Here is a 23,084-nt window from a genome sequence, read left to right on the forward strand (position 1 = left end):
AAGGAGTGGTATTGACAAGCAGAGAAGGGCTAGAAGTACACAAGCTGTGAATACGGTGCAGGCGAATAACCAGCGCCTGTTGAATCAAGGAGGAAGTGGGTTTATACGGCGAAGTAGAGGTATGGGTTACAGAGGAAGGGGTGGATTTCAAAATATTCAAGGTAGGTTTCAAAATGGGCAGAATGAGAATCAAAATATGCAAGGAGGATTTAGCCAAGAAGGGCTAGTTAGACGAAACCCTCCTGTATGTTGGATGTGTGGAATGACAGGGCACATTGCATGCACATGTGGGAGCTAAGGGTTTATACGAAATGGTCAGTATTCAAGATGGGGGGACAGCTTATCCTCCAGCATATAGCTCACATGCTAGGGATGGATCTGCCCAAGATCATGCAGTGTATCAAGCACAAGCGCCACAAGTTTAACAGATACAGCAGCCACAGTAATCAGAGCAGGAACCATTCAGTTTACTGCAAGGGCAGTCGCAGCACGCCCTCATGCAAATGCAGCAGAATACAAATACAGGACAGGTATTGACACCTAGGGAATCCTTTCACAGGGACAGGGGTATGTATGTGTCCACAATAGGACAGCTCACAGGGTGACTTGATGTGTTCAGTACTATCTGTGATACAAGACCCTCTAGAGGAACCAATGGTTGATTTGACGATAGGAGGCAAATCCTTTTCATTTTTTGTTGACACTTGGGCTACTGGTTCGTGTATACGAGAGGGAAAATACACAATGTCAGGAAATGCCATGAATGCTCAGGGATTCTCTGGGGCTACAAGCATTTTACTGACGAATTACCAGTCTCTATAGGAGAATATGATATGTCTTTTCCATTATTTTATTAATGGCAGGCACGAGTTAATATTCTGGGATGAGACGTAATCACAAGACTTAATATGACAATTTCTTTTACTGATAAAGGTATAGTGTGCTCCACTCCTGGGATACACTATATGGATGTGGGTGAATTTATATTGACATTTGCAGGGCAAACGGCTCTGCGAGATGTGCCAATAGAACTGGAAGTTTTCCTTTATGGGGTGAGCATTCTGTTAACGTGGCTACCTGGTTTAGTGGAAAAAACTATGAGGATACCTAATGAATTCTTGTTCAGACCACAGGTACCTATGGACGAAGAGGGGGGACAGACAATCCCCTTAGAATTAGATGCAGCCATAGTACGAGGGGAAATGGCAATACTTGATGGCACAGATGATGAGGGTAGACCATGGAGAACAGTAATTGCCATTGGGGTAGGGTGCAGATTGACTGACATCACTGACGATGACATGTTTAGAGATGATCCATCAGGCAATGAAGTCGTGTTCTTCATGAGCATTATGTATTGGGTCAGAATAGAGAAAAGGGAGATCCCACAGTGCATGGCAATAATGCGACAGTGTCCAGCATTTTTTGATGAAGACTTGGAGAAAGTGCCAAGTGTTTATGGACTGCAGGCCCCTGTGGTGTAGTCCTGTTAAAAGGAGTAGGAGAAGTCAAAATAAGGCTGAAACCAGAGGCAATACCCAATGTCTCGAGAGGCAAATGAGGACATTGATGAAGCAAGGTATTTTGTTACCGTCAGAGTCATCATGTAATTCTGTGGTGTACTCTGTGAAGAAATAAAAAGGGAGAGTCATGGCGATCGATACAAGACATGAGACCGATTAACCAGATTGTAGAGGCCGAGTTTCCTTTAGTTCCAAACCCGGCAAAGATACTATGTAGTATCCCAGGAGAAGCACAGTATTTTACGGTGATTGATTTAAAAAATGCGTTTTTCGCAATTCCGTTACATAAAGATTTGCAAGACTAAACTTCTTTAACGTTTTGCCAAATTCAACTAACACATACTCGTTTGCCTCAGGGGTACTGTGAGTCCTCATCCATCTTTAATAGAGTCCTGCAGATAGACCTTGGCAATATTGATTTGAAAAGCACTGTGATACAGCACGTGGATGAAATTCTGATTTGTAGCATAACAGAGGATGAATGTAGACAAGACTCAATTCAATTAATGACAATCCTTGCAGACAAGGGGTGCAAAGTAGACAAGGAGAAGTTGCAGTATTGCCAAGAAGAAGTGTTGTAAATAGGTCAGTTGATCTCACATGAGGAAGTAAAGGTGACACCTGAAAGGGCTGAAGCGATTATGAAAATTGTTAAGCCGCACATGATAAAGCAGATGCAATGATTCTTTGGATTGTGCAATTATGTAAGAGTGTGGTTATTCGACTACAGCTCATGCACAAGACCTCTTTCGCAGGCTTTGAAGAAAGCACAGGTGAATAGGGGAGAAAATAGAATGGACTGAGAATGGAGAGGAAGGATTTGAAGAGTTAAAAAAAGCAATTTCTACAACTCCCGTTTTAGAAATTCCCAACTATGATGACGAATTCTTTTTATTTTCACACACCGATGGGACATTTATGACAGCAGTGCTAACAAAGAGGACTATGCTAGGGTACAAACCTTTGATATATTACAGTGGGATTTTAGACCCGGTTATGAAGGGGCATTTTCTCTGCGAATAGTCATCGGCAGCAGCCACGTTCACAGTTCAGAAGTATGCAAGTATTGTGATGGGCTGTCCTATGACACTTTTTGTAGAGCATGCTTTGTTTGCCATTTTGGAGAAACCTAAGGGTACATTGACATCTCAGAGGGTTTCTGTGTATGAAGTTATATCTAATCCAGCAATTAAAATTGTCAGCTGTAAAGTGGTGAACCCTGCCACATTTGTAGCTGAACCAGTGGCAAAGGGTGAACATGTGCATGATTGTGCGGACTATGAGGATTCTATGATAGTTTACCATGCGTTAAAGAAAATGCGCTGCCACAATAGGCTTATTAAGGCACTACAAAACCCAGTAGCCATAGTGGTCGTTAAATGCACAGCACACATTAAGCAAACTGACTTTATTTCTTGCAGAAATGAAGCTGCAGACACAGAAGAAAAAATAGTTACATACACACCAGATATTTCAGGTTTTGATGCTACAAATGTTAAAGGAAAGGTGATTAAAATGATGGTGGGAAACAAAGGGTTTAACCATTCATCAAGAGCTCAGTTAATGTAAATTCAAGGCAGTGCACCACAGGAAGAGCAAGAATTGTGGAATCGAAGGGGGTGTTCTTTATTCCCCACAGAAGCATTATGGTAGCAGGACAGTACCAGAAAGCCGGTGATGGCAGTAGTATTATTAAAGGTAGCACTTGAACAGATGCACAACCCAGTGAATGTAGCTAGGGAGAGTCACGCTGCAGCTATTGCAGAAGACTGGTTTGTACTAAACCTGTTAGAGCATGTTCCATTTTATGTAGTAAATTGCCCCGTTTGTCAAATGTTTACAGCTGGGCATACACTGCGAACAATCAGAGGAGTGATTCCTCGACTGAATGGTCCATTTCAGCATTTACATATTGATTATTGACATGCTGCAAGTATGTAGTTGATATAGGTATCTGATAGTTGTGGCGTGTACCTTATCCAGGTGGATCAAAGCAGGTCCTTGTATACACCCTGACGCCACCTGTGCAGCAAAGTTTTCAGTACCTGAATACTTTCCAAGATGGAGATGTGTGAAGTGCTGAGATCCGATAATGGACCGCATTTTGTTAATGAAGTATTTGAACAAATATGAATAAACAATTCAATATTAAAACTGTTTTCTTCTGCTTATCACCCACAAGCAAACAGCATATGTGAGAAACCCAATGGCCTACTAAAGAAGAGAGTCGCTTAGCTTAAATTGACGTCGAAGAAGGGATGGCTATATTGCCTTCCCTTAACTTTATATGCCCTAAGGAATCAGCCTGTTAGGACCATCACCTCACATCTCACGAACTAGTGACAGGGAGACTAATGAGAATGCCTTGGAGCAGAAGAGATGCCTTGGAGCAGAAGAGATGCCCAGAGCTCTGCAAAACTGTTAGGAAATGAATTAAATGAATATTTGACATGTATGGCCGCTAGTATCTCTGCAATTTCAGATCCACTGAAGCACAAGGAGGGTCGTCTCAGAACACAGATGAAGACCTAGGTTTGTTGGCCCATTCATTGTGGAAAAACATCACTCCTTCGGCAGTAAAGGTTTACAGCAGAGAGGCAGACGCACCACCAATGATCGATCCAGAAGCAAGACAAGAAGAAGAATTTCAGCATGTGCAGACTCGATCGATGAGGAGGAATAAGGATGATAAACCAAGGGATTGACTGAAAGGTGCCAATGAGCACTTGGATTGTGGCTCCCCTGAACACTCCTTATAGATATTTTAGCAGGTGTGCAAATCTATTTCTTGACCCACAGAGTTCTTTTGAAAAATTTACTTTAGAAAGTTGTTGCACCGAATAAGAAATTGGAAGAGTGACCAGTACGCTTTTGGTACAACGCAATTGTTTGGTTGAACATATAGTTCTGACAAATGACGATGCCCATAGGATCTTACTTGCTGTTTTCGTATATATACTTCAAGCTTTTCCTGCTATTGTTGAGCATAGTGTCAGCATACCCATTTTTCTGCATGGTACTAAAAATGTCCCTGCGATAATGAGGCTTATAGCAATAATTGAAAAGATTTTGCAGTTACCCGATTTACCTGAATTGCCCGATTAAAAAGGTTTTTTCCTTCCTTAAAGATACTATACAGGCATGATGAGGAAACTTGAAAATATCACAATTTCAGAGAATGAGCAAAGTCAAGAAATACCAGAGTGGCACACATGGTGTGGATTAATATTCTCGTGCATAATATATGCATGTACAGTGTCTATTTTTGTTTTTCTTTTTCTTCTGGTCGACACCTTTTACTTTATTGGTCCAGGAATAGTGGAAACTCCTTTGGTTCTCCTTACTTTAGAAACTCGTGCAGATTTGCCCATTTTAGATGAGACTAGGTCTCAAGTGTTTTCTGCCCAAAGTAGAGCTGCTTTAGAATTGTTTTCATTGGCAGCAACCATTATGATGGGAAGGTGCAAGAGAAATGCAGAGGAAGACGGTAATGGGATTAACACATATTTAGACAGTACAGCACATTTGGATTATAACATGTGGTATCATCACCTGAAAAAGGTGGTGAAAGGACATCTACGGAGGGTTGTTGCATCTGTTCTCTCGTACCTTATGCCATGAGTATTGCCCAAACTTTCATTCCTAGAGATGTATCAGAGTCTGATGCCGGATGTCTCGTTCATCCTGCTGCATGCATGACCCGAGGACAGTTCCAAGGATATTGGGCTACCCTGAGATGGAGATCGAAATGGTCATTCCCATTCTGATATGATTATATTAAGATTATATTAAGACTACACAGATGTTAAAGGAGCCTGCATGGAAAAGCAAGATGCTTACATATCCTAGGGCAGGACAGGATGAAGAAGTCATAGCAGAAATGAAGAGAATGGAGTATTCAGATAAAGATGAACTAGTCTGGTTGCCTGGATGCTGAGAAAGAATGCAGATGCTAGTGTATGGACAAGTAAGGACCAACAAATGATGGGAAGAAGGATTGATGACCTGTGCAGCTCATCTCTTAAAAAAAGAATATGTACGAGAAGTACAAAAGGTGAATGATGAATGTCTAAGGTTATGGACCGAGCAGGCCAAGCTGCTGAAATGGGTAGATGAATCAGGACCAACGTTTGTAATCCCACTGACGAATGCAACATTGTGTTTTCAGAGAAAAGGAAAATGACATGTGGGAGATAACATAGGTTGCAAGACTAAATTTGATGTTTCCGGTACGTGATGCGGTTGTGATGGATCGATGTTGGGCATGTGGACCTAGAGCCTACATGAAGTTGCCCAAGGATTGGGGAGGAATGTGTTCCTTAGTGATTGTCCATGCTCCAGGGTTGGTGATTTTCCGAAAGGTGACCTGAACATTGGTGAATTTCCAAAAGTAGATGCCCATTTGAGGAGGAGGCGATCACTCGAGTTGCTCAACCGAACAAAGAGAGAGAATTACTTTTCAGCAAAATCGATAGATGATTTCGATGCTATTCCGTATGAGCACAGGCTGTTCAGCAAGACTGCTTCAATATTCATGACTATTTTTATACCTGGGATCCAGACAATGGCCAATGCTAAATGGCTACAGATTACCAGATGGGAACTCCTGCAGACGATCAACACCACTATAAAGGAACTCAATGTGATTGACATTGAGGAGGAATTGAGAGCTATAAGGCTGATGACTCTCCAGAACAGATATGTCCTTGATATGATCAGAGCAATGGATGGAGGTGATTGCGCCAAAATCGGGCCATTATGTTGCATGTTCATACCTTCTCATGATGACGAGAATGGGACGTTGACTGAGGCCATAACGATACTCACAAAGTTACATAACAAGATGGATGATGAGACAGAATATATTGCAGATGACAGCTGGTTTGTGTCTATCTTCTCATGGGTTCCACAATGGATGGCGAATATCTTCAAGGTCCTATGAGCCATACTCTTGGTGATTATGTTTGGATTCTGTGTAATCAGGATGATAATTACACAGTGCAAGAAGACAACAAAGAAAGCAGTAAGAACAAAGGTCATGATTGATGTTGAATCAGGGTTCGAATCCGAGGAATTGACAGATGAAGAAATCAGAGACCACATAAAGACCAGTATCTTAGCACAAGAGGGAGCAAAGTTCCTGCATTCAAGAAACCACAGGAAGTATGTGGGACGATTAATTTACTGCAACCCAAATGGCCGATGCAGCCATATGGCCTGGAGTGTTGATGAACACGTAAAATCGGCAGTATCCTTGAAAGGTGTAATGAAAATTTGGACTCTGAATAAGCACTTTTTCAAGAAAAGATGATGAGGTATGAAAGCTGATGAAGGAGTGGTCGATGGATCAACCAGAGGGGGGAGTTTAGAGTAGCAGCTGAATGCCTCTACAGGAAGTATCGCCCCTATTCTGCATATATGTTGGAAATTGGAAATTGCGCAACGCCAGTAATGATACCTATACTGCGAAGAGTCTTTGAGATGAGGTATCCATTAAGAAAGCCCTATGTGAAGTATCCTCAAAAGGATGATGACCTCCTGAGAGAAGCAGGGGAAGAAGTGTGAGGATATGAAAAGAGAAGCTGGCGACATCATGAAGAATGGGAATGAGGCATTGAGAAGGATGAACAGAAAAGAAAATGCATAGGTGATATAGAATCTGATGGCGAACTAAAGAATCTAGAAGACTTTCATGTGCTAGCAAAGATTGCACTAGTGTGAAGAACACTGAAGAAAATGCAAGCCGTTGAATAACTGTACAGATGCAGTAATGCAAGTAAACTAAGTATTCATAAGGCTGGCTATACATAGTATATAGACTGCAGGTGGTGCCGCCAATATATATGTATAGAGAGTTCTGGAGATTTGATGATATATTTTAGTAAGCAAGACTCCATGAAGGAAGACGGATTGGGAGCTACGTTTGTCGCAGCAAAGAATAGGCTTCAATTTGAAGCAAGATCAGAGAGGCTGTCTGGCTTGATGTCAAAAACTGAAAGCAGCCAAGAATTGGTTATCAGCGAAGAACAGTACATGTGAGAAGCGAAGGCATCCCTTGTTAAAGTTGCAAAGAAGGAACACCATGGGTGCCAAGTTTCTTCATTAAAGACGAATAAATGCTACAATATGAGCAAATTCACGGTCTTTGATCCTGTTAGCTGAGGATGAAAATAGATGAAGAGCATGGTGCACCGGACTGAAGATAGCAAGTGCTCACACTCCCATATATTCCCAGAAATGAGAAGCTACTGCAAGGCCAAGTTCAAAGACAATGTGAATGGCAGACGGTATGAGTGATGAGAGTTGGCAGGCTAATTGGGTGGGAAGATATGGTCAAGTCCACCCACCAGCACCTGGGCTACCAGCTTACATGCTGCTGGAGCATCAAATGTTCCAGAAGGGTACAAGCATGCCAACCAATTGTAGACGAAGAGCCTTATAGTTTAAGAGCCAATGAGGTGTTGTTTTTCTAATTATTGTTGAAGATGACTTGCACAAAGGGAGGGCATGAGTGGCCCACCTGATTATAGAGACCCAATCACAGTTCCAGCCCTTATAGATGTATACCTAGATGTCCCCCTTGAGCCACCCACCATCCCACATAGGTTTTCTTAATTTGCCAAATAGTATGATGTCATGAATGACAAGTTTTTGCTATAAAGGTGTGATTTTTTGTAAGAGTCATTGGAATTATGCTTTGCGACATCCGTTGATGTCCATTGTACTCCCTGTTTTAGATAATTGTAAATAAACAGTGTTATTTGCCAACTTCTTGAGTCTGTTTTTTACGTAGTTTGAGAAGTTATTCTCCGTTCTTTCCATAGTACAACATGTTACCTTGAGTAAAAGGGCCTCACGTTTCACGTGGTAGCATGTCGTATGGTTCCAAAGACCCATCAACTGAGTAAAATCAAGTGCTTCAGATGATTGAGTACCCTTCGCCATCTAGCTGGAAGATCGTGAGGTTTCCTGTGGAGAGCGGTCAATATAGAAATTCTTGCAAGAAAATCGATACACGTGGGACAGGCCCCTCTTTCACAAAATGCCTCCTGATTTCCACAGGTGCTTTGCAGACAGAAGTCGAAAGTGGTCGATTGGAGAGAGGAGTCAGTACCGAAGACCTTGAGCTGAAAAAGCAAATGGTGAGTAGCGCCTTGAAACACTTATGTATAGGCGCATTATGAATGCCATAACACTAGATCACCGCCACAACATCTGAGACCCCTTTGTGCTGCTGCAGCCTCCAGGTGAGTTTGCCTCCTTTACTGTGTGATTTTGTCTATTTTGGGTGCCCTTGTACCAAAGAGCCCAATCTGCTGACCCCAGCCCCTGATTTCAGCCTCCCGCAACCCTCGCCACCTCCCGCTTCCTGGATCACTCCCTTCCGCACCCAGACCCGCCCACCGTGCCCTGACTGGTCCCCTGATCCGTATGCCCTAGCACTAGGTCACCGCCACAACATCTGAGACCCGGTTGTGCTGCTGCGGCCCCAGGTGAGTTTGCCTCCTTTGCTATGTGAATTTGTCTATTTTGGGTGCCCTTGCACCAAAGAGCTCAATCCGCTGACCCCAGCATCCTGCTTCCTGGTTCACAAACCTCCTGCCAACTGTGCCCTGATTGGTCCACCCTGCATCCTCCCGAGGCCAATAATGACCCTCCCAGGGCAGCCCCATTGGCTAATGATCCCATTGCAAAGAAGAGCTCCAACAAGACGGCTCCAGATCGTATCTGCAGGTTTCAGCAGGAGAAGCAGGACACCTTTAGCCCAACGTCAACCAGCACTAACGGAAAAGTAAGTGTGGCAAGGGTGGGGACTGAAGCAATTACTTCACGCCACACTACCCTACCACTCAAATCTACAACCCCCCACTACTGTAATAAATAGAAAGTGTGAATTATATCATCCTGTGTTACAGTTGAATTTGGAAAGTGTGCCTAACTGTGGTATAGTTGAACTTAGAAAGTGTGAATAATATCATCCTGTGGTATAACTGAACTTAGAAAGTGTGAATAATATCCCACTGTGGCATAGTTGAACTTAGAAAGTGTGAATAATATCTTCCTGTGATATAATAGAAGTTAGAAAGTGTGAATAATATCCTCCTGTGGTTTAGTTGAACTTAGAAAGTGTGACTAATATCCTCCCATGGTTTAGTTGAACTTAGAAAGTGTGAATAATATCATCCTGTGGTATAGTTGAACTTAGAAAGTGTGAATAATATCTTCCTGTGATATAATAGAAGTTAGAAAGTGTGAATAATATCCTCCTGTGGTTTAGTTGAACTTAGAGAGTGTGAATAATATCCTCCCGTGGTTTAGTGGAATTTAGAAAGTGTGAATAATATCATCCTGTGGTATAGTTGAACATAGAAAGTGTGCCTAACTGTGGTATAGCCGAACTTAGAAAGTGTGAATAATATCTTCCTGTGATATAACTGAACTTAGAAAGTGTGAATGATATCTTCCTGTGATATAACTGAAGTTAGAAAGTGTGAATAATATCTTCCTGTGGTATAGCTGAAATAAGAAAGTGTGAATAATATCATCCGGTGCCACAGTTGAATCTAGAAAATGTGATATAACTGAAGTTAGAAAGTGTGAATAATATCTTCCTGTGGTATAGCTGAACTAAGAAAGTATGAATAATATCATCCTATGCTATAGCTGAATTAAGAAAATGTGCCTAACCGTGGTATAGTTGAACTTAGAATGTGCGAATAATATCTTCCTGTGGTATAGTTCACCTTAGAAAGTGTGATTAATATTGTCCTGTGGTATAGCTGAACTTAAAAAGTGTCAATAATATAATCCTGTACTACAGTTGAATTCCAGAAAGTGTGCCTAGCGGTCATATAGTTGAACTTGGAAAGTGAGAACAATATCATCCTGTGCTACAGTCGAATTTAGAAAATATGCCTAACTGTAGCATAGTTAAACTTAGTCACTCCATGAGTCCATCCGGCCCAGCGAGGTCCAGAGAAACAGACTCACTCGCGCCTGCCTCACAATATCATCCTGTGCTACAGTCGAAATTAGAAAATATGCCTAACTGTAGCATAGTTAAACTTAGCCACGCCATGAGTCCATCCGGCCCAGTGAGGTCCAGAGAAAGAGACTCACTTGCGCCCGCCTTCCTTACCCCTCACCCAATTTCCCTTCCCCCTTCCCAAACCATCCCACCCCCACCACATCCTCAGCCCACTCCCCATCCAACTGTCAAGTCAGAAGAACCATTCCATCCCAAACCAGCCCACCCTCCACCACATTCTCAGCCCACGCGCTATCCAACTCTCAAGCCAGAAGAACCATTCCATCCCAATCCAGCCCACCCTCCACCACACTCTCAGCCCACTCCCCATCCCACTCTCAAGCTAGAAAAACCAGGACATTCCAAACCAGCCCACCCTCTACCACCCTCTCAGCCAACCCCTATCCAAACATCAAGCCAGAGGAGCCCGATGGTGAGCTGACCATCCTAAGACCCCTGTTCCTCCCATCCCCTCCACCCACCCGCCCACCACCATCATGCCCGCACCCCTGGCCCCTCCAACTAACGGCCCACCCAACCTCCTTGACACACCTAACCCCGCCACCATCCTCTCCTCCTTCCTCACTTCAACTCCCTCTAACATCCTCCTCCGACCCCATTCCTTCCTCTCCCTAAAAACTGCACATCTCGCCCTGGAAAGAACAGTAGCTGCATCCCCTTCACCTTCCGACCCCCTCTCGCACACCAACTGCAACAAAAACTCTGAAAAAAAGGAATCGTAACTGGTCTCCCTCAATCTGTCATTACTCCTCCCCCCTCCTGTCTCGACCCACCACCTCAATCTCCCACAACATCACCACCCCCTCCCCTTCCTCACCCTGCCTTAAACCCCTCTCCCTTGAATTCTCACCAACCACAACTAGAACTCCTAACCCCCTACACCTTACCCTCGAGTCCCCAGATCCAAATCCATGTTCCTATCCAACCATCCTCACACACCCATCCAACCCCACCCCCCACACCCACCTCCTCAACCACCCACCTACTCTTCCCAAACACTATCGACCCTCCCCCCTCTTTCACCCCCCAGTTTCAACTCTCTCCCCTCACCCCCACCACCACCTCCCCGCCGCCCCTCCTACCCACTCACCCACTCTTCCCCACCACCCCCATGCAACCTCCACATCATCCTCCTGTGCCGAAGTAAGATGCATCTTTTTTAATGCCCGATCTGTAGCAAAAAACAGACACAGCATCTTTGACCTCCTCAGCTCAGACAACCCAGACCTAGTCTTTATCACGGAAACCTGGTTCTTTGAGGACTTCGCCCCTATCGCCAACAAAACCTTCCCCCAGACTACTACCTCATTCCACTCAACCGACCCCCCTAGAGGAGGAGGAGTAGTGATCTCTTTCAAGTCTCACTTCTCCGCTTCAATAATCGACTGCCAGCCAACCGTCCCGTGCAAATTGCTTCTCGTCAAACTATCCCTCCCCCAAAAGTTCTCCCACAGCTTGCTAATCATATACAGACCTCCTGGCTATGACAGACAATTCTCAAGCAACCTCTGCAATTCGATAGCCACCATCCAATTAAACCATCCCACCCTCACTCTTCTAGGAGACTTCAATATCTGGCTAGACATCCCCACCAACCCTATGACCCACTCTCTGGTCAACTGCTTAGATGCGATTAACCTCTGCCTCTACATAAACGGCCATACTCACTATAAAGGACACACCCTTGATGTCATCTTCAGCTCCCACGACCAGATATATCTAAGCCCCCCACCCCTATCATCTGGTCTGATCACTTAATTGTGCCTTTCAACATTCGCTCACCCGCCCCCCTTCCCTATACTCGAACCAGAACCCCCAAATCAACGCAAATGCAGGAAGAAACTAAAAATCCTCCCTGACCTAGCCGACGCGCTCCTTCATTCTCCTCCCCCAACCACCCCATGCAATGAACACTTAACCACCGACGCCTTTGACTCATGGCTCACTATCTCATTAATCCCGCTCACCCCCACTTGCCAATCAGCCGCTCGCCATGGCCCTTTTCCAAGATGGTTTACACCAGAACTGAAGACTGCAAAACAACTGTATAAATCCCTCAAACGCAAATGGCGGAAAGATAAAACCATCCTGAGTAGATCCACCCTGGACCGGCACCATTGCCACTACAAAGCCGAAATCAGGAAAGCAAAAAAAAAAAGACCATTTCAACTCTCGAATCCTCAACTGTGAAAACCCCAGCAAGGAACTCCACAAAATCATCTCTGAATTCACCAAAGCAACATGTATCTCCACCCAATCGACCCCATCTCAGTCACTCTGCGACTCACTCTCTCTCCGCTTCTACACCACAAGAACAAACTCTCTAAACAACAAACTTGCCCTCTTGCACACGCCACATAATCCACCCACCCTACCTGTCAACCCACCGCCTGCCACTGCAACTGCAACCCACCACACTTTCGACTCGTTCACATCAATATCAACTGACCAATTTCTCAAACTTTTCTCCACCCGGAAACGATCCGGCTCCCCGCTAGACCCCTGCCCAGCCTCAACCCTCAAAGAAATATTTGCATCTACCTGCTCAGGAGAGTATGCGAGAACCATCATAAATGACTCCATCTCCTCAGGAATTTTCCGCAATGGCTTCAAAACTGCTCATGTCAAGCCTCTTCTAAAAAACCTTCCCTCAACCCTCTCAACCCCAAAAACTACAGCCCCACCTCAAACACCAGATTCCTCGCTAAACTCATCGATCGAACCGCATACTCCCAACTAAATGCCTTTGTCGAAGCCAACAATCAAAGCCAACAATCTCAAATACCCCGCTCAATCAGGCTTCAGACCCCTACACAGAACCAAAACCACTCTGACCTCAATCTGTGATGACCTTAAAAACACTGCAGACTCTGCGGGATGCAGTGCACTAATCCTTCTAGACCTATCTGCTGCCTTTGACACAATCAACCACTCAATCCTCCTCGACCGCCTCCACTCCCTAGGAATCCATGGAAACACTCTCAAGTGGATAGCATCCTTCCTCAACAATAGGAACCAAATAACCGTCCTCTCCCCCTTTGCTTCCACCGCCTGACCAGTAAATACCGGAGTTCCGCAAGGAGCGTGTCTATAAGCTCTCCTGTTCAACCTCTATATATCCACCCTCCCATGAATAATCCCCTCGCACAATATCCTGTGCTATATCTACGCCGACGACACCCATCTAATCCGAAAACTCCTCAACTGAAACCCCAGCTGCCAGCCCGACCTTGCTGCCTGCCTCCTTGACATTGATCGCTGGATGACCACAAACCACCTCCGCTTAAACCCCACCAAAACTGAAATCATGGTGTGTGGCAACACCAAGCTTCTCCCACACCCTCTAACCTGGCCAGCATCCATGGGCAATCCGCCGACCACCTCAACCTCAGTAAATAACCTTGGATGCACCCTCGACTCTGACATAATCCTCTCTTGCCAAATCATCAACATCTCTAAGTCCTGCCACTACCACCTCAAAATTCTTAGATGCATGTTTCTATGCCTCTCCTTTCCCAACAGACTTGCTTCTGTCCAATCTATTGTAATGTCAAGACTGGACTATGCCAACTCCCTCTACCTCAGAGTCCAAGCATACCACCTGATTAAACTAGAAAGAGCACAAAACACTGCAGCCAAATTGCTTCTAGCACTTGGCCCAAGAGATCACACCTCCTCAGCTCTCAGAACTCTCCACTGGCTCCCGGTTGGACGAATGGTGACCTTCAAAACCTTACGCATCTCTCACCGAGCAATGCATAAAACCGGACCTCAATACCTACAGGACAAGCTAAAACCCTAGCACCCACCGCGTACTCTAAGATCAAGCTCTACACGCCTCCTAGTGATACCAAACACCAACTTAGTCAGATTAGGTGTATCATCATTCTCAGCCTTGGCCTCACTCTGTGGAACTCTCTTCCACCCCACATTGGACACACCAAAGACCTCATGTCTTTCCGCAAATTACTGAAACCGTGGCTCTTCCCTCAAAGAATAAACAGCCAAAAAAACAGAAACCCAAGGTTGTTGAACCAAGATAACAATCAAGCATAGGGACCCGATCAAACAAATAGAAAAACCAAAATGGTTAGTGTAAATAAAATGGATAGACTGAGTAGAACAAATGAAGTGGAGGAAACAGATGAAGTGGATGGAATGGATGAAGTGGATGGAACGGATGAAGTGAATGGAATGGGTGAAGTGGATGGAACAGACGAAGTGGATGGATTGGACAAAGTGGATGGGATTGGATGAAGTGGATCGGATCGGATGAAGTGGATGGAACGGATGAAGTGGATGGGACGGAAAAAGTGGACGGAACGGAAGAAGAGTCTAGAACGGATGAAACGTAAGGAACGGATGAAACGTAAGGAAAGGATGAAATGTAAGGAATGGATGAAATGTAAGGAATGGATAAAATGTAAGGAACGGATGAAATATAAGGAACAGACGAAGTGAAGGGAACGGATGAAGTAGACGGAACTGACAAAGTGGATCGAACGGGTGGAAATAATGGAGTGGATGGATGGAGTGGATAAAGTGAATGAAGTGGATAGAGGGGTGAATGAATTGAGTGGATGGAGTAGATAGAACAGACAGAGTAGATGGAGTGGATAGAACGGATGGAGTGGATGGAACTGATAAAATGGATAGTATGGATGCAACGGATAGATGGATGGAACAGATGGAACGGATGGAATTGATGGAACAGATGGAACGGATGGAACGGATGGAATGGAGAGCTGGTTGGAGCGGGTGTACTGGTCGGCACAGATGGAGTGGAAGGAACCAACGGAGCAGATGAAACAGATGGAACGGAGTGGACGTACTGGTTGGAGTGAATGCAACGGAGGGAACAGAATGCTGGGTGGAGAGGGTGTACTGGTCGGAATGGATGGAGTGGATGGAACTGATGGAGAGGATGGAGCAGGAGAAACAGATGGAAAGGGGTGGACGTACCGGTTGGAGTGGATGGAACGGATGGAGTAGATGGAACGGATGGAATAGATGGAACGAATGGAAGATGAAACAGATGGAGCACATGGAACTGGATAGAACGGAAAAAGTGGATGAAATGGATGGAATGAATGAAGGATAGGATGAAGTGGAGGGAACAGAAGAATTGGAGGGAATGGATGAAGTAGAGGGAACGGATGAAGTGTCCGGAGCGGATGAAATATAAGGAACGGATGAAGTAGACGGAACGGACAGCATAGACGGAATGGACAAAGTGGAAAAAAGTGGATGGATGGAACGGATGGGAAAGATAGAGTGGATAGATGAAATGGATGGAGTGGATAAAGTGAATGAAGTGGATGAAGGGATGAATGAATTGCACAGAAGGAGTAGATGGAACATATGTAATGAAAGGAATGGATGGAATGGATGGAGTGGATGAAGTGGATGGAGCAGATGTAACAGATGGAACGGATGAAGCAGATGGAACAGATGGAAAAGATGAAGCAGATGGAAGGGATGAAGCAGATAGAAGGGATGGAGTCGGATGGAACAGATGGAACGGATGGAGCAGATAGAACGGATGGAGCGGATGGAACAGATGGAGCGGATGGAACAGATGAAGTGGACCGAACAGATGAATGGATGGAACCGATGGACCCAATGGAACGGATGGAACGAATGGATGGAGGGAACGGATGGAGTGGATGGAACCGGACGAATTGTGCGGAATGGAAGGAGTGGATGGAACCAATAGAACAGACAAAATGAATGGAGTGGACGGAACAGATGGAGTGGATGAAACAGATGGAGTGGATGGAACAGACGGAGTGGATGGAACAGATGGAGTGGATGGAAGGAATCGAATGGATAGAATGGTTGGGACAGATGAGTGGATTGAATGGTTGGGACAGATGAGTAGATCGAATGGATGGAACAGAGGAATAGGATGGAATGGATGGAACGAATCGAGTGAATAGAACGGATGCAGTGAATGGAACAGATGCAGTGGATGGAACAGATGCAGTGGATGGAACAGATGGAGTGAATAGAACAGATGAAGTGAATGGAACAGATGGAGTGGATGGAATGGATCGAGTGGATGGAACAGATGGAGTGGCTGGAACAGACGGAGTGGATTGAATGGATAAGAAGGATGGAATAGATGGAACAGATTAAACGAATGGAACGGACAAAGATAAAGTGGACAGAACGGATAAGTGGATGGAACGGATGGAAGAGCTGAAACGGATTAGAGTGGATTGAATGGATGGAATGGATGGAGTGAACAGAGTGGATAGAACGGATGGAATAGATGGACTGTATGGAATGGACGGAACAGATGGCGTGGACATAACTGATGGAGTTGATTGGATGAATAGAACGGATGGAACAGATAGAACTGATTGAGCAGATGGAGTGGATACAGTGGTGGAACAGACGGAATAGATGGAGTACACAGAATGGATGGAACCGGATGAAGTAGGCGAAACGGATGGAGTGGATGGAACCAATAGAATGGATGGAGTGAAGGGAAATGGACGGAATGGATGGAGTGAATGGAATTGGACAGAACAGACGTAACAAATAGAACAGATGGAACAAATCAAGTGGATGGAATGGATGGAGTGGACGGAACGGATCGAATAGATAGAACCGGACGGAATCAATGAAGTGGACGGAGCGGATGATGTCAATGGAACAGTTATAGTGGATAGAAAAAATGAAATGGATAGAACGGATGATGTGGATGGAACAGACGAAATGGATAGAATGGCGAAATGGATAGAAGCGACCAAGTGGATGGAACAGACGAACTGGGTGAACGGACAAAGTGGATGGAACTGATGAAGCAGATGGAATGAATGAAGCAAATGGAATGGATGAAACGGACCTGAATGGATGAATTGGATGGAACGGATGAATCACATGCCATCCCAGCAGACAGAGCGGGGGCATTAATTTTATGGAACAGATGAATCGGATGAACTGATGAATTAGACGAAACAGATTAATTTAACGGAACAAATGATGTGGATGGTATGGATGATGTGGATAGAATGGATGAAGTGGATGGAACGGATGGAAGGATGGAATGGGTGTATGGATGGATGGAGTGGATCATGTGGATGGAGGGATGAGTAGATGGAATGGATGGAAGGGATTAGTAGATTGAATGGATATAACGGACGAAATGGACAAACTGACAAAGTGGATTGTACAGATAGAGTAAATAAAACGGATAGAATAGATGGTACGGATGGAGTGCTCGGTCTCACGCACTTTACTGATAACCACCATATCACACTACTATGCTTACTCTCTCCTATACACCATCACTCAACTAGAACACAGCTATACTATGACACATTCAGTATAGCTGTTCTCATACTAACACCACCCCACAAACTCCTAATCATCCTAATTAAACACAGCTAGCTGAGCACATACCACTAGCTTAGGTGTCCCCTCAGGCCTAACGCAGCCAGAACTCAGTCTGGGTGTCCAGTCTCCAGACTGAACACATCCAACTGATTACCACACCTACCGCTAAGCAGCAGCTCTCATGCAACAGCCACACTACTGCGCACATATCTGGTGTGCCCGCGCACCTTATGACTCTCTCTCTCTCTACTGACTTGAACTGTGGTTCCCAAGGGCGTTCAACCTACCAGCGCTTTGAGATCATACCAATGATACATAAGGCGCTATATAAATGCCAAGTAACATAACATAACATAACATATCATATCAAGAAGTAACAATAGAACAGATATTCAGCTGTGGTAGGATACAGAGGGGCACAGAGGAGTGGTACAGCTGTACAGGGTGGCGGGGAGGAGATGGGCAGACAGCCTATAGTTTGTGAGGTGGCATGGGGCAATGTGATGGCCTAGGTGTGACCTAGTTGTTGAGGAGGAGAGACTCCTTGAAAAGGCCTTCAAAGGTGGCTGCCTTGTAGCTTTCAACCCAACCAGTCAGGTTCTTCAAAGAATCAGCAACATAAGTGACCCAAGTATTATTATCTTTTTTCTATTACTCTCTAAATATGTTCAAGTACTGGCCAGGATTCTTCCCAAACTTTAAGAGGAGAGTTTGCTTCAATCTTACAAAGTCTTTTTTTCTCATCCTTGGACATTTCCATAATGGTACATAATGGGGTAGCCTGCCTCGCCCACTTCTTGTACCTCACATACATACTACAGAAAGCCAGTCCATGATGACATTATTCCAATCATACACACTTAGCAGATCTTTAGGAAACCTAGGATGAGAAGAACGGCAAGAACCATTCCCAGACCCTAGGGCGGAACCATTTGCAGCCTGTATTTTGACACGCTCCAGCTGGTGTTCCCTATCTTTCTCTCAGCCCTATCAAACTCAAGTTTGGCAATGTTGACTCAAGCCCTTTCTCTGTAAGTCTAAGCTTCTCCTTCTTGAATTCCCAGAAGGCCTTAGCTTCAGATGTAGCTGCCTAGATATGAGACAAGGAACCATCATCCTCTTTCCCCTTCCCTCTCCCTGGTGGCAGCAACAGTGAAACCATTACTGCGACTGGGTGCAGCCCCAGCACCTTCTACTGCACTATTGGAAGGTAGAGGCACAATTCTACCTTCCTGTAGATCAATTTTCCCTCTGGACTAGTTCGGATTTGTTTCCAGCGACTTGGAAACCTCTTCCCAAACACAGATTCTTCAAATGTTCAACCTTTGAGGCAGCTATAGTAGATACATTGACTGTGTCCATATTATACGTCTAGCTAGTGATTTGAAATGACCAGAAAACTCACCCACAGTGTTTCTGTGTAAATATAATACAGCAATTCACCAGTGGACAACACTGGAGTACCCTAGAGTATCTGGATCACCGCTGTACACCAATTTGTTAGAAAGGATTACTAAACCCTGTCCTGAAGGACAGATGTTTAGGAGGCCATCCTTTTTGGATGAACAGGGAGCAACTTCTGGAAGTATACCCAGACCAATCAAGGTAACTTGGAAAGCAGGAAAGTCTAAGTCTCAGGAGGGGTGAGAGTGGTTAGGGGTCACCAATGAGTCTACACAGTGAAAGATTAAACTTAGACAGAATTATATAAAAATAATACTAATGTATTGGTGGCCCAGAACAACACACTATGGTAAATGACTTCAAAAAGTAATATTATCACAGAGGCATAACACCTTAAAACACATATACAGTCACTTAGAGTTAGTGCAAATAAACCAATTACCTTCCCAATGCATGTAGGACAAAAGGTAAGTAAATATGGGTAGCACTAACAATCCTCAGAAACTACAATAATCACATGGTAAAACCAGCCCAAAGATGAATGGGGCCTTGTGCCCAATGTTCACAAAGTTCACACGTTTCCAATAGATTTTAGAAGCAGGAAATTGTTAGGAGAAAGGTTCAGAGGATGTGAAAATTGGTCCAAAAGTTAGGTTAGGATGTGTTCTAGTCAACAAAGCTGTCCTCAGCTTTTGGAAAGCTTTGGGCAGCAAGTGCTGCCAGTGGTGCCCGTGCCAATAAAATACAAAACATATAAAAAAGTTAGCAAACGTTTTCTAGCAAAGAAGGGGGTACTGGTAAATATCTTCAGTACTCACCACCCTTACTCTGTTTTTTGGTCGAGACTGGGCAAATCTAGAGATGATCACCAGAGGTAAGGTTTCCCACTGTTTCTTTGGGTCACAAATGTCCCAGTACCACGGGTGAAGAAACATGTCCGGTTATGCACAGGAGCTGGTGCAATAGGTTTCGGAGGAAGAATGCAAGAAGCACCACTGCAGCCATCCTCAAGGCACTGGACACAGCATGGGAAAACAGATGTTAGTGTTCGCCACCAGCCCACGGTAACAAAAAGAGACACAACCGTTGCAGTCAAAAGCCACCTCCTATCACATGACCCATAGATGCTTGGAAGACGACATGCGGCAGGAGGGCCTCTTGCTGAACTAGGTGGCAATCTCCAGATTCCTGAGGCTCAACACCGGACAGCAATGCTTCTAACAAAGTAGCCCAAATTCGAACTAGTAAGCCAATTGGATGGCCCAAGGACACTTCTGAGGAGGCTTACTTGCTAGGTTACCTGGAGACGACGGGAATAGTTGGTCCCACCACTCCAAGGGTTGAAGCACTGACAAGGGTCTTCTGGGATCAGTCACCAAGCAGGGATTCTCCAGGTCAGCAACAGGATTTGGTTGCCCAGCTTCTTCACAGCTCTTCTCTGGATCTTTATCGGTCTGCTCGGTTTCTCTGGATTCTTGTCTCCTTCTTCTGATCTCCTGGCATGGCTGCAGGAACCCTCATCTCCTCCAAAGTCACGTAACACATTTAACCCTCCAAAGGCAGGATCTTCCCCACACATACACATCAGCAGAGGTTCATTCAGGGACCACTGGGGTCATCATGCTCACATGCACACCAAACACACTGGCACCAGTATGTGGATTGGGACCAGACAGTCCCGACCCACTTCCTGGGATCCACCACATGTGCATGTGACATGCACTAGCCTGCTTAAATAGTAGCTTTCCTAGGGAAGTGCATGCCCAAAAAAAGAATTTCCTGACCTGGAATGGCATGAAGAAGGCCAAACTACAAGATGGCCAAAGGACAGACAAAAGACCTTGTGGCTCAGCCATGTTTGGAGACTAGACACAGTCAGTAGCCAAATGCGATAAATGCATTTAGGCCAACACAAAAATGCATCAAAAGTAGAGAAAAAACAACTGCTACCACTAGTCTGTTCTTTAGCATATCTAAAAGTGACCAAATATTCCCGGGGGGTATGTGTAGGGCAACTCAAAAAGAAACCCATTTCATTTCATTGGAGAATACTTGTGCAATGATAACAAGTTACCAAAAGTGGCAACTAAGTGAAAAGACTACGGACAGCCTGAAGGACTAGTCAGTTTCCCCATAACATGTGAGCAAAAGCCCAGTGGAGTGAAGCTGAAGGCTTCACTTCACTGTAAAAAGTCAGGACAGTACACAAAAACAAAAGCAAAACGTTTTGGGGTCCATAGAATATGAAAGAAAAGTTACTAAAAGAGAAAACTTTAGCAACACTCTTCACCCTTGCCTCCCTCATGGACCATATATGATGGCAGAGTAAAAGGCTACGTGCCTGTAGGCTGGTGAATGGGTTATCCCACATCTTGCTGGGCTGATATGTTTTCTTAATGTTTGTAATCTTCAAAAAAGGAAATTATGGGGCATTAGCTAGTTGCGGTACCAGAGCCAGGATCTGAAGGACCAAAGTCCCTTTGCTTCTTGCCATTGATTATGTGTGCAACTTTTGTAAACACATTGTGAATTGGTGAAGTAAGGTTTTCATGAGTCAGTTGCAGCCTCATGGCCTCAATGGGTTTCCTCTCATATGTGCAATTTCTTTGAATAAGAAGAAACTGTTCGCAAACAGAGGAATTTGTCAAACATGCAGGAATTTGGGAAAAAAGACTAATAGAACGAGGCTATCGCTGCACAAGAATAAGATCAGCAAGAAAAAGAGCAAGACACATTACAAGATAATCTTGTCTGACAGTACAGCATCAAGAACAAAACAAATGCACACATGTGTCTCAACCTACAGTCCTATTAGTAATGCACTAAAGACAGTAATTCTCATCAATTGGAACATCATACATAACCCTGATTTTGCTCGACTCAAACCACAGTTTGCATTTAAAAAGCCCAGAACCGAAAACAAATGCGTATGCATACATATATGAGCAAAAATATCAAACACCCACAACAATTCTGAACGCATGGGGTTTCTCACCAATTGTAGGCCACAGTAAATGTGTCAACTGCTCAGTCTACCCCCTAACAAGAAATGTGAAAAGTATAGACTTGTATGGCCTCATTCAGGAATACAAATATTTTACTATCTGTAAAACCACATGGGCTGTGTATGGTTTTAGATGCCCTTGCAACCTTTTATACATCAGAAAAACAAAAAAGGAAATCCATCAAAGGATTTGCAAACACAGATCGTGTTTGAAAAATCAAGTCCCTGACAAAAGCAATTTCACGAAAAAAAGCATAAACACAACAATTTCACTTGGTTTGTGATCTAGACAGTACCCTACTATCACAAGGTTGGGACCGAGATGTGCACGTGAGGAAGCTTGAACAACGCTGGATCCAATGTTTGGATACAGTTGAAACAGGTTTGAATACAAGCATGGAATGGAACTCATTCATTCAACAGTAAACTCTTTTTGGCACACAAAAATGGCAAAGATACTGCCTACTGCCTGTGAAATTACAAAAATAACATGATACTATTGTCTATAAGAATGCTCCATTGCCACAAAATTATGATAATACTATAATGTGACAACAATGTTCCAAACTCGGTTCTAGCTATATTATTAGCTCTAACTTGCACACAATGGGTTTATGTCAAAATACAGGCAGCCTACTCGGCAGCACAAGCACTATTACTTGATTAATGATGTGTTTTTGCACTGCTGGCTGTAAGAAGCAATAGGACAGTACACCACCTATACAAGGATGTTCTGCCAGCAGCATGACATTGTATCAGT

This window comes from Ambystoma mexicanum, chromosome 1q (assembly GCF_040938575.1).
Source record: "Ambystoma mexicanum isolate Mex_15411 chromosome 1q, UKY_AmexF1_1, whole genome shotgun sequence".
Taxonomy (NCBI): domain Eukaryota; kingdom Metazoa; phylum Chordata; class Amphibia; order Caudata; family Ambystomatidae; genus Ambystoma; species Ambystoma mexicanum.